Below are 12706 nucleotides of genomic sequence, written 5' to 3' on the forward strand. Positions count from 1 at the left end.
CCAGTCAATTTACTTAAATATTGCCTTTACATTAATTTAGCCATTTCATGGACAGGGATATTTTATACAAAATGATGAGACAAACATAAGAAATATAGCTGATATATCCCTTTTAGACTATGATCTGAAGCCGAAACGCAATCCGACGGCTGTTTTGCGTGTGATCTCTTAGGTTTTTGTATCATTTTTGAGTGGCGAGGTGCTGTACCCTTTTAGTATGGATTTCCTTTGACGCTGCCCTCAGCCTGCCAGCCTTAAGGTCCACTGTAATTACAGCAGACGGTGAGATGCTGAGAAATCTTCAAAATGTGGTTTTGGAGCTGACAGTGCACTTTGACTGTGACAGCCCCTCTGTTCCCCCCCTAACAAGAGCCCTGCTAACAGAGTCAAACCTCATTGGTGCATTTTAATGTTTACAGATACATACATCTGCTCCACGGTCTGGCGAAACAGAGTGCAGCCTGTATGCTAATTAAGACGTTACAGGAACACGGCTACTGGAATTATTAAGTACAAGACAAAAAATAAGCTACTGGTTAATCTGTGTCTAGCCCCTCATAAGTTTTTTTTTGTTTTTTTAAATGACAGAAAGCGATAGCCTTGCTTGCTGATACAGGCTATGTAGGTAATTACATATGTTTAATGCTGGGAAGGTGACCAGCGTGTGCTGATTACTGTGAGGACCCTTTAACGCACAAGTGCGTTGTGCATGTGCTGTAGTGAAGTGAAAGCGTCCTCACGAAACAGGGGTCGCTGTGGGCTCTGTGGAAATTAAAACACTCGTGTCTTATCTTCTCCTCCTTTGACAGAGAGCGCGAGTCGTTCCTTCCGTACGCGAGAGGGGTCCTCAGTCTGTATAAAACGCAGCGAACGCAAACCAATGCGAGCCGTTTGATCCGATGGGGCTTTAAAGAGACGTCGTCGTTCCTAGTTATGACTGAAAATGTATTCTCCTGATTTTAAACCAGCTGTGGGATGTGGGGTCGGCTTCACAGTGAACGGGCTCACCTCCCCTTACACATCCCATTTCTATTTTTTTTCTCTTTTTTTTTTGACTCCACTGTGTGCTTCCGTGAACGTGTGTTCATTCTGGCAGGCTTTTAGTGCGTACATCCATGAGTCTAGCAGTAATGCCTTTCATGTGCGATCCTCTGTGCTGTCCAGTGAAGCCGTCGCAGATCGCATGCTTTTGCATAAAATGCGTATTGATATTGTACTGCTAGAAATTTTTTTGATGCTAAGTGGGTGAAGTACCCAGCTGAAGAGCACGATGGCAGCGGGCTACCTGAAGGAGCTGCGTAGTTGCTTTTTTTTTTTTTTTTTTTGATGATGAAGTATGCATTTCAACTAAAAATAGCATCCGTATTATGAATAATAGAATCTCGTGGAATAGAATTCAGTGGAATCCGGCCTCTCTAATCCAACGTCGCCCGTAAAAAAAAAAAAAAAAGCCTCTTCTCAGACACTCCACCCTCTGTTCCGGATGATTTTTTCTTTTTTTACGCTCCCTAATTATCCCCTCACATAAGGCCTGTGGAGTAGCCCCCCCCAGCCCCCCCGGAAAGCCAAATGCCAGGAAGTGGGATGAGGTGGGGGGAGCCCTGCAGGGGTAACTCCAAATCTCATTAGCTCGTTGAAGCCATTTTCCCCACTACCCTGCCCCCAACCCCCCTACCCCCCCCACCCTCACAACCCCCCGCCTTCCCACCTGTGCACACTACTGTACATGGCTGCAGTGGCCACACCTTCCCCAACCACCAATCCAATCAATCCTCCATTCACTCGCTGTATCTTCATATCTTAGTACGGCTGTCCATAGAGAACACCTAGTGTGATTCATTGGCTGGGGGGTGTGTGTGTGGGTGGGGGTGTTGGGGGTGGGGGGGGTTGGTGGAATAAGGTCAGCTGTAGCGTGCGGAGAAAAAATAGGTGGAGTGATGTGAGGGGATTGTTTTGCCTTCACACCAGCCATTTTGCCCTCCGTAGACAAAGAACTCTGCCCCCCCCCGTAAGTGACAGGTGAAGTTTATCACTCCAAAAACCCAGCATTGGGTGAGTGTGAAATCGAATCCCGGGCACCCTTGTGACAAGACAGCTTTTCGAACGAGTCCGTCTCTCCACAAGCAGCATACCAAATCGCTCATCACTCACGCATGTAAATTTCCCTGCATCGTAAGCCCACGGAGCATATTTGGAGCAGAAATTGCGTTTGATCTTTTTCTTTCTTCCCTCTGTTTACGTTTTCTTCTCTGTGCCGTGCGGCACTTGAATAATGGAGCAGCTAAAAGAAGTGCCTATTTCCAGTAAAAAAAAAAAGAAAAAAAAAGACTTTTAAGTAGTTCAACTGTGGACAGTCAAAGCTTGGCAGCTTGCTTGGCAATCACTATTGTAAGAAACAGATGCTTAGCACAGTAGGCAGCTAATCAAGGGAACAGTTTAATTGCATTTGAATCGCAGCTACCCTATTGAGATTTCTTTCTTTAACGAAAATGTGTCATCTTATTCAGATAACTGACAATGATGTGTTCTCTTTTTTTACGCATGAATTCTGCTGGAATAGCTCATCTGAACATCGACCAGTATGGTCAAAAATTATCAATGATGAAGGGATTTGTTTTCTAAAAACAAAAAGAAAATAAGTGGAAGATTTCATCTGGTACTAGCTAGTTTTCCAACTACATAGATTTAGGTTATTGTAGTAGAGATGTTGAGAGATTCAATACCAAAGATTCAAGGATCCAATTATGTCAATTGTGCTGACACAAACACTGTGAAATATACTGAGCTATGTGCATTAACCCCTTAGCCTTGTCCTTGTAACCCTATCTGCTGCATCGAGTCCTTGCTTATACAGCCACATGGAAATGAGAAAACTGATGTAGAGCATATGTACTAGATTTTATCATTCCAGGAATGAAGTTACAGGACATTATGACATAGATCGGATGATGTTATTGCTTCCTACAGTTTAGTCTTTGCATTTATTTCAAGAAAAAAAATGATGGTGCACTACAACTTTTACATTTACATTTATTTAGCAGACGCTTTTATCCAAAGCGATGTACAAAAGTGCATATCATGGTCATTGGACAACTACAAAACACGGGTTCGATAAGGTACAATACTCATTTTGTACAGAAATACAATACTCATTTCGTAAAGAAATTCTTACCAAAATATACATTTGCAGGCCACCCTTTATTCTGTTCAGCAATGTACCATAATATACCAAATATAAGCCTTGCGTGGCTGGTTGGACAAACAGTATCGGCTGGAGGAAACACATCACAGTGTAATACAGACAGAGACAGGCCTTCGTGCGTGCTCCCCCCCACCCCCCCCCCCACGCACTGCACCGGTTGAATGAGATCGGTGGGGGCGGTGGGGGTTTTGGGGGGGGGGGGGGTGCGAGGCCTCGGAGAATGTGAAGGGAACTGAAGGTTTCCCCGCTCACTCGCTCGCCCGCTCAGGTGAAATGCGTGGAGCGACGCGGACAGATTGACTCGTGTGGAGGCCCCCACGTACTGCAGCGGTGGAATGAGATGGGGGGGGTTGGGGTTTGGGGGGGGGGGGCGAGAGGCCTCGGAGAGCGCGAAGGGAACTGAAGGTTTCCCCAGCTCCCTCCCTCACTCGCTCGGGCGAAGAAAGCCAGTTTATTTCACCCGCAGACGCTTTGTTGGCCGGTGTTCCGGTGGGCGGAGTTACTGGGCAGTGTTCCGAGACGCGGTGGACACCTCCGGGCCGAGTCGTCCGCGGTGAAACAGAACTTTTTTTGTCCAGCCGAGGCTGAATTCGAGATCTCTTGGAGACTTTTTTTTTACCGGAAAATGACTGTACGCCGAGCAGTCCGGTAAACGCAGCACCACACACACACATACACACACACACACACACACACACACACACACGGGCTGCCCGGGGGTAAATCTCATATTCCTAGAACTGGAGACACATTTATTGATTGAAGTGATGGGGGAAGGGAGCTGAAAGAAAAAAAAAAAAGTTATTTTGCTCGTTGGAAGGAAGTATTTTTCATTTAAGGAGCCACAATGTCTGGTCCAAGTACATAGACATATGACAGCATGCTATCCTGAAGTGGGACGCTGTGCGGATTGGCTGATATTGGCTGACGTCATTAGCTGAGCCAGATGGGGGCGGAGCTTATCGTCGATATCCTCACACGCTGTCGACAAATGAGAAGCGTCTGACTGCAGGCTGTCAGTGGGCGGGGCTTGATGTCAGTTTCCATTCTACGCCCTTGTCCAATCCAGAGCTTCGGAAGGCGGAACTGTATTTTTAGCCAACTGCACGTGTTGATGAGTGGGGTTGGATGTGAAACCCCAACCCATCAATATCCAACCTCCCCCCTCCCTCATCACCCGTATCACATGTACCTGGATAAACTCCGTTCCCCAGACTGAGTTTTGTCAGCTGCTCCATTGGTGTGACTCATGCAAAAGGATAGAATCAGATAGCTCAGATTACATACATAAGTTGGTTAGAAAAGTGTATTAGATTAAACTAATAATAATAATAATAATAATAATGACTTGATTTATGTTGCTCCTTCCTTAAGATATGCTCAAAGTTCTTTCCATAACAAATCACAGGAAACACAATTCAAAGGCACTGGAATGAAAATAAGACAAGAGAAAAAAGACCTAACATGAAGATAAAGATGCCAGTTTATATATAAAGTGCTAAAAGAAGAGTTACTGTAACACAACCGGTAATAACGTAAGAAAAAAGGTTAAAAAGTACAGTAAATAATGAAAGAGAATATTAAAATAAATTAAGAGCAAGTGTGAAATAATGTGTTTAGGAGCATGCACAGGGCAGAGACGTTTGAGTGGGTGTGGGCTGTGGGATATGATAGTGTGTGGTGGTGGTGGGGGGGGGGGGGTAGGGGTGGGGGTAGTCATGGAAATTCAGGGCCCCTTGAACTCTAAACTTTGTGAGAAAAGGCACTTACCAGTGAGTCACGAATCAACACGTTGTGTCTAATGGCTTAGGCCGAGCAAAATGGCCTCTTTGATATTCCGCCGGCAGGCCGCTGGGTTCGGCTGGAACGGAATTAATGAGCTGTTTTATGTTCCTGCAGGTGCCGCCGCACTGTGAGGTCACAGCTCGTGACAGTATGACCCCGTACTGTAGCCTGTAGAAGACTACGAGGATGGCAAGCTGACCTGAACGGGCTCTTTCCTTACCGCTACAGTCTTGCTCGGTAAGTACATTCCAGCAGTCCAGCATGCATTTACGCAGGCGCGCACACACACACATACACAGGAATATATACACATACTGTACACTCGCACACACACACACCTATACACATATACACCCACACACACGCACACAGACACACACACGCACATACACGCACACATGCATGTGCACGTGCACACACACACATACACACACAAGCGTGCACGCGCACACACATGCACGTGCACGTGCGCACACACACACACACACACACACACACACACACACACATACATCCACTCACTTCCCCTCTTAAGACACAAGTCTGACCTGTGAATGGAGCGCATTATGATGCCGAGTTGCCTCCGCTCAAAGGTTAATGGTAATTTCACAAATGCCACCGTTCCCTCGGGCCACGGGATCACGGCCTTGAGAAGAGTCTGAACGCTGACTGAACTGTCAAAATGTCTGGAGACGCTAAGTTCTCCTCTGCCTCCTGGCTGACTCTGGCCTCGTTCGGTGGAAGCGGGATGGGAAATCGCACACACGCGATGGCTGTGTGCTCGTTCGACCAGCCCCTTCAGTGGACAAAAAACGCAGGACACGTTTATGAACAATGACCAGGCAGCACGTGGGGTTTGGCGGGGTTTGTTTTTTTCGGTATACACAAGTGTGTGCGCGAAAGGGTTACCAAGGTGACTGTGCCCTCTGACCAGTGGAGAGTGGAGCTGGAAATGGAGCTGTTGAAGGTGTACACAGCCAATAGATTTTTAAAAAATATTTATTATTCAGCATTTCCATCATTCATTCTCTGCTAAAAGGCTCTCCAGGAATTTCAGGTTAATCCATCAAGAAGCTTTGAGTAGTTCTACTTCCCTGAACTTGATTGAGAGGATTCTTTTTGTGTGTGCTCCTGCGATGCTTTCATTTGTTTTGAAATAAGCGTTTCACCATCATCGGCTGAAACGCCTGAATCATAGATGATGGTGTTGCTGATGATGATGATGATGATGACGATTCAGAATGAGAACCATCTCCCGAATTGCTGTCAAAAATTCTGCATGTCTGTGTGTTTTCTCTGTTGGTACATTTATGCTGCTGTTTATTCTTGATTTTTTTTTTTTTCAGTTTTGAATACCCTTCAGAAATTTGGCGCTACCGCTTTTGAGATCACGTTCGCTCTTCTCAAAGATACGCTTGGCCAGCCTACTTTCTGAAGCTGGCTAATTGAGCATCTATGAAACTGTTCAACTCCACCTGCATTTAAGGTGAATCCCAAGCAGGACAAGCATGTCTTAATTACACACCTGTATTTTACCTGGTCTGTGCACGTTCAGTAAGGATCTATCTGATATATGTGAAGCTAACTCACTGGGTCATATTCTGGAAGGACCTCAGTTCGCTACATGGAAACAAATATGCATATTAGAGTTAAAATTTTTTTAAGTATTAAAAAATGCATAATAGAGTTAAAAAGATTTGAAAAGTATAACTTGGCAGGCAGGGAACCTTTGAGACGGTCTCCGCTCTAATGGGACTTGACACAGAATTTTAATGATTCAGTTTAAGAATTCAGCCATTGCACATGAAATTAAATTCTATTTGAAATAAAATGTCTCACGGACAGCATACTTTTAATTTGCAGGGAGCACGATTGTTCAGACGAGGGGGGGGGGGTGTTGCACGAAGCAGGATTACTGAGTTAGATGGATAACTGCACTGAGTAACACCCGAAACGCTTCCAAATCTGGAACATGGACTGAATTAAAAGGGTTTTTGTTCTGGGCTTTAATCGGCGCGGTTGTCCAGTTAACTCAGTAATCATGTTTCGTGAAATACCCCCCAGGATCTGGAAAACCATGCTCTTTATGACTGTTTTGAACAAGCATTTCAAACTGTTTCTCTCCATTATTTCTGGAGATTATATGTTCTTATTTTTAGTGATACTAATATTTTTAAGAAGTCTATGCAGAAATACTGCATATGAATAAATTATTGAGAATTTCACTGGAGCTCACCCTGTATTTTCCATTCATAGTCGAAGTTGGATATGCGTTTGCTTCACACTGTTAAGGAACCCTCACCACAATTCTTGAAAAAAAAAAAATAAGTATATGAAATCTGTTGCAGGATATGACATGTCCAAAGATACAGTGCAATTTCGTATTTAAAAAAAAGGGATCTTGTCAGAAAGGACACAGTTTTACAGTTTGTATAAAATACTAATTATTACTACAAAATAATCCTAACAGCAGAATTTGCCTCTTTTCTTTGGCAGATGAACACACCATCTACCCACTTTGAAGCTTCGGCACCATAGACGTTCGGCCACATAGACATTCGGTACCATAGACGTGTAGTTTTGCAGTTTGTAATGTGCTGTGATGGCCATCAGTACTTCAGTTTCAAAGGCCTATCATCTCAATAGCCATCTGTTTGGCTGGGCCTCCAAAGCCACAGTGCATCAGAATTCATTTTTGATAGCAGTAGCCATTGCACTTTGTGTTTTTTTTTTTTTTTTTTTATGCTGAATTGCACAGCACAGGCAGTTCTGACCCAGGCCAACTGTTTTTTTCCATATTGCTTCTGAAGCATTATTATGCTGTTAAATTTACCAAGCTGGGTAATCAACTAGAATGAAAGGTTTTGTGGCATCAACGGGGTGGGGGTTAGGGTTGTGATGTGAGGTTCATTTTAGTAGATGCACAGAAAGTTGCTCATTGACAGATATTGTCAGCATAATTTAAAATGTGCTTGATTGCAAGAAGATAATCTTTTCTAACCCTTTTTTATGGAGTTTTTTTTAAATGAACTTTATAGCTTCTTTATAAGCACTGCATAACACATTCATATCCACTACATAAACATTAATAATTTCACATGCCAGTAATTGGCAGTACTCATATGGTGTGTTGTATGTGATGTACATCATATGCCAATTTACAGTTATTGACGTAAGCATGTCTGTATATCTGTGTAATGCTTATGAAAGAGTTATTCTTACAAGGAACATTCACAGAATTCACAAAAAAAAAAGAAATAACCCGTCCATACTGTGCAAATCAGCCTATTTTCTGTGCACTTTTCTGTGGGGAAGAAGTGTCCACTGTTTTTAAGCAACATTTTTTTTTTGTTTTTTTTTTCTATTTCTTTTCTGGAGGACCAGGAAGTGTGATAAGTGCATGATGTTCCAGGCCGGACATGTGATGGTGTGATCCAGCCTGTTAAGTTTGAGATAATAGGGCTGCCAGATAAAGTTGATGACAGTTGGGACAGGGTTCTGATAGGCTTTTGTGTGTTCTCCTGGGGTGTGAGGCTGATATGTCAGCCTAATCGCTTGGGAAGTAAACGCTGGTTCCTCATGAAAGAACAATCTGAAGGAAATGACATCGCAAAGGGCCTCTACAGATCTGCGTTTTGATTGGCAAGCGCTCTTAACTTTGGAAATATTTCATTCAGTCTCATCTGGGTCACAGGATAGGTTTGTGGTATTCAAAACCATGAGAGATCAAATTTGATTTTTAATGGAAGAAAAGATGTATTTTTAGATCAAGAAAAAGTACTGGTGTGTGTGTGCATACGTGTATGTGTGTGTGTGTGCATGCATGCATGTGTGCTTGTGTGTGTGTATTTGTCTCTGATGCATCCAACATTGGGAACCCATACAAAATTATTTATTTTGACTACATGGAAACTGATATATTCATTGTGGCCATATCAGAGAAGTTACTGTGCGCAGATAAATCCTAGGCTTGATTTGACTGTGAAACAAACTTTTGAAATGCACAGTGTGCCCTTCAAATCTCAAGTGTAATGTTCTCCATCTAACGTCCAATTGTCAAAGAGATTGGGTTTATAATTGGAGTTTTCAGGCCAACACCGTTCTTTTGAACTACCCAATCAGAGAATGTGGATCGAGTTTGGCATGTCCGATTAACGCATAGTGTAACCAGTTAAAATATAATAAATGTTCCATAAATATTCCTATTGCGCTGTAGGCTACATGCTTACTGACTGGGCATTTTCACAACGCATGCATACTGTGTAAAGGTATGGCAGCGTGTTTTGTGCCGTCTCATTCCTGTATATGTGATGTTTTGTATATATTTCAAAGTGGACGTGAAGCTTATATGAGTTCTCTGCATCGTTTGATTTCTCACCTTTGAAAAATGGGGGATTCTAACTTTATAGAAGGAACAATAACTCCATTAAGGTTTGCACATTGAAGACAAACAGCCTGTTATGACACAGAAGACAGGTACTGAAGTTAAAGCAAAAATAATGCTTTTTTGGCCAATTAGTGGAGTCCAACTACTAACCTCCGACTTCTTTCTGTAGGTCCAAACAGATTTTTTTGTCTTTTTTTACTTTCTCATTTTTGTCATGCTTTAGTAGCAAAATAAAACCCAAAAATTTATATAAAACGCTCCAGGCATAGTGTAGATGGAGCTTTATGTTAAAGGAAGATTCATGTAATTAACTGCAATTAAGATTTTTATGTGTGTTGTTATGGTTTCGTCATTAGATGGTGAATAGGGTGCCAAGTCAATCTAAAGATAATGAATATAACTACTCACTTCCTTACGCAGAGGCACTTGCATTACAGGATGTAATGACACAGCACTTCTTACTTTCGGTGCAAAGATAATTTTCATTAGTGCATCACAAAAACATATATATATATATATGTCTTTGGTTCTCACAACTTCTTGTCAATGTCTTCAAATTCATAACTGAAAATATAAAACATGAGCCATTTATCAATGAATTTATGTCTGATTTCATAGCAGTTTTCTTTGATCTAATATGTATATTTAGAGAGAGATCTATACGCACATACATAAATAATGTTGTAAACGTAGCAGATTCTGAGACCGCTCGACACGATTTGTGGTTTAATTATGGCCTGAGTGACTCTTTCCTCTACTTCGTGTTTGTGCAAATATTTTTGCGTGTTGATTTTTGTGCGAGCCTTCTATTCCTCCCATCATAAGCCATAAGAATGACTTTTTGGTTGTTAATGGGGGACTCGAAGGGTTATGATTCATGACAAAATGAGTTTGAGGTTGGTAACTTTGTATTTGTCAGTTTAATTACTGAGATCATCATCATACAAAAATATGTTCTTTTAGTTTGAAAATAAACTACTGTGTGGGCTGCCGTGGGGTGACAGATTAACACAACAATTCATATTGTTGAATTGTTTGCATTTCTTTTCCAGTTCTGTATGGTGCTCTGTGGTGCCAGAACTACATTTATTCAACGCCCTCTACTTCTTCACCAGTGGTTTGTTGTCACTTATAAATTTGAGGACCCACTTGTAAAACACATTCCAGCCTTTGCAGTTATGCAGTTAACGTGCAGTGTTTCTACAGTGGGCGGCAGGGTGGTGCAGTGGGTAGCACTGTTGCCTCACAGCAAGAAGGTTGTGGGTTCAAATCTCGGCTTGGAGCCTTTCTGTGTGGAGTTTGCATGTTCTCCCCGTGTCCGCGTGGGTTTCCTCCGGGTACTCTGGTTTCCACCCACATGTCCAAAGACATGCAGGTAAGGCTAATTGGACTGTAAATTTCCCATAGGTATGAATGCGTGAGTGAATGGTGTGTAGATTGGCAGCCTGTCATGGGTGTAAATCCTGCCTCTCGCCCAATGCATGCTGGGATAGTCTCCATGACCCTGCTCAGTGTAGGCAGGTATAGATATTGGATGGATGAATTGATGTTTCTACAGTGTGTTGTGAAATCTTCATGATATGAGTGCTCTAATTAAATGCGCAGTGCTGCTCTTTTCATTGGTCGGATTTGGGAGGGAGAACCTGATCGAACCAATGGAAACACTTTAGGTGAAGTGCAAAAACTCCTTGTCTCTTTCCTCATTGGAGGCTTTCTTTCTGGGTCGCGGGAACGTTAGGCTCGTGCATTATCTTCAGAGTCGATGAAGGAGCCGCATCCATCACTTCATTTCGGCCCGGCGTCCAAAGCCAGATGCTGGTGCAGTTTTTTTTTTTCTTTCATTGCCGCTAGATTGATGTGAATTCATCAGTCATATTGAGCCTGAGTGCCTGGCTGTTGAGGAAAAGAAGCAGACTTTCTGGCTTGCGCTTGAGATGCTGACAGAAAAAGGCTGCATGAGTAAAGAGAGAGAGAGAGTGAGAGAGAGAGAGAATGAAAACAGAATTAGCAGCAATTAATGTATCCTTAAGTAATTTAGATTGTTCCGTTATTCTCGTTTGACTGCGTTACCGAGGAAACAATGTCAGCACTGAGCTGAAAACGCCTCGCGTCAAACAGCATGTCAAGACCCCGCCTTTGAGAGTAAAACAGCTCCCGTAAATATTCCGACAGAGATAATTCTAATGACTAATAATTGGGCCCTCGGAAAATAAACAAGCTTAGCTCGTGTTCTTTTATCATGTTAGAACTGCATTGAGAACGTCGGCGTTAGCGCGGAGTGAAGATTGTCGCAGGTGCTTCGGCGAGAACACGCTAAATACGAAATAAGCGGCATTCCTCTGTGCTTTGTGCTCATCAAAATTCCCCTTAATCCCATCCATAGCAACAAACGGGAATTAATGGAAATTATAATCAATCGTATTAACTGAATGTACACTGGAGGAGAACAAAGAAGGCGCACTTTGCAGGTTTAAGAATTCCCCAGGTTTAAGAATCCGGTTGCTGTGTGTTTGGAGAAAGGGAGGAACTGGCAGTTTATTTTATATTTTAAATTAATTTGATCGCCTCAGATTCTCCATTAAGAACAAACATGAAAGCTCTGCTGTTGCTTTAGGGCGGTCTGCACTTTTTCAGTGTATGTTCGTTGGTGCCGGCTATTGTCACATTTGATGGTCGACTTTTGATTTATAGTAGATGGACGATGTCATAGTTGTGCTCCCATCGGTGAGACTTAAATTGCATTGACCTTCGACCCCATCGCTGGCTCTGCTTTCGTGACTACATTATAGAATGTTCAAATCTCCAATAAATCAGTTATCTTATGTGTTATGTGCAAATGACTCCGCTGTTGTGATGCATTCCATTATCGCTTACGTGTTTATGCATTCTATGAGTGACAGCGTTCGATATCAAAGATGAGCGATGACGGAATGTTGGTGATAATGACCTGATATCCGTCGGCCAATCATACATCATTGAACTGGAAACTGTCCTTTACTGAAGTATTTTCCTATTTTTACATTTCATTTGAAACACACAAACTTTTAGATTGCAGCTTGCCTCGGCTGATGCTGAACTGAGCGTTGTTTATGGGTTTGCTGGCCATGCCCACGCCTCAACCTTCCACCCCATTTGCGTCCTGTGGGTTTATGCGTCAACTGCTAATTTTGATCGTGGCACTGATAACTTTGAATCAGCCCTGCTCATTACCAAAACCGCTATGCCCTATTGCAGGGTTCTTTGGGAAAGAGAATTTGCTAAATGCCAAAATGTAAATACAATGGTAATGTGAGATGATATTTGCTGAGGAAAAGTGGCTCTGCATTTTAAAA

General features: G+C 42.7%; 1 protein-coding gene across 2 annotated transcripts in view; it reads left to right on the forward strand.

Moving 5' to 3' along the window:
• The window catches only part of LOC135237213 (leucine-rich repeat and fibronectin type-III domain-containing protein 2), a 136132-nt gene that overhangs the window by 73595 nt on the left and 49831 nt on the right, over positions 1–12706 (forward strand). For both annotated transcript variants that reach the window (XM_064304130.1, XM_064304216.1), the window contains exon 3: positions 5102–5224. The gene's annotated coding sequence lies outside the window, so the exon portion shown is untranslated. The remainder of the gene's footprint in view (positions 1–5101; positions 5225–12706) is intronic.

This window comes from Anguilla rostrata, chromosome 1 (genome assembly GCF_018555375.3).
Source record: "Anguilla rostrata isolate EN2019 chromosome 1, ASM1855537v3, whole genome shotgun sequence".
Lineage (NCBI taxonomy): Eukaryota > Metazoa > Chordata > Actinopteri > Anguilliformes > Anguillidae > Anguilla > Anguilla rostrata.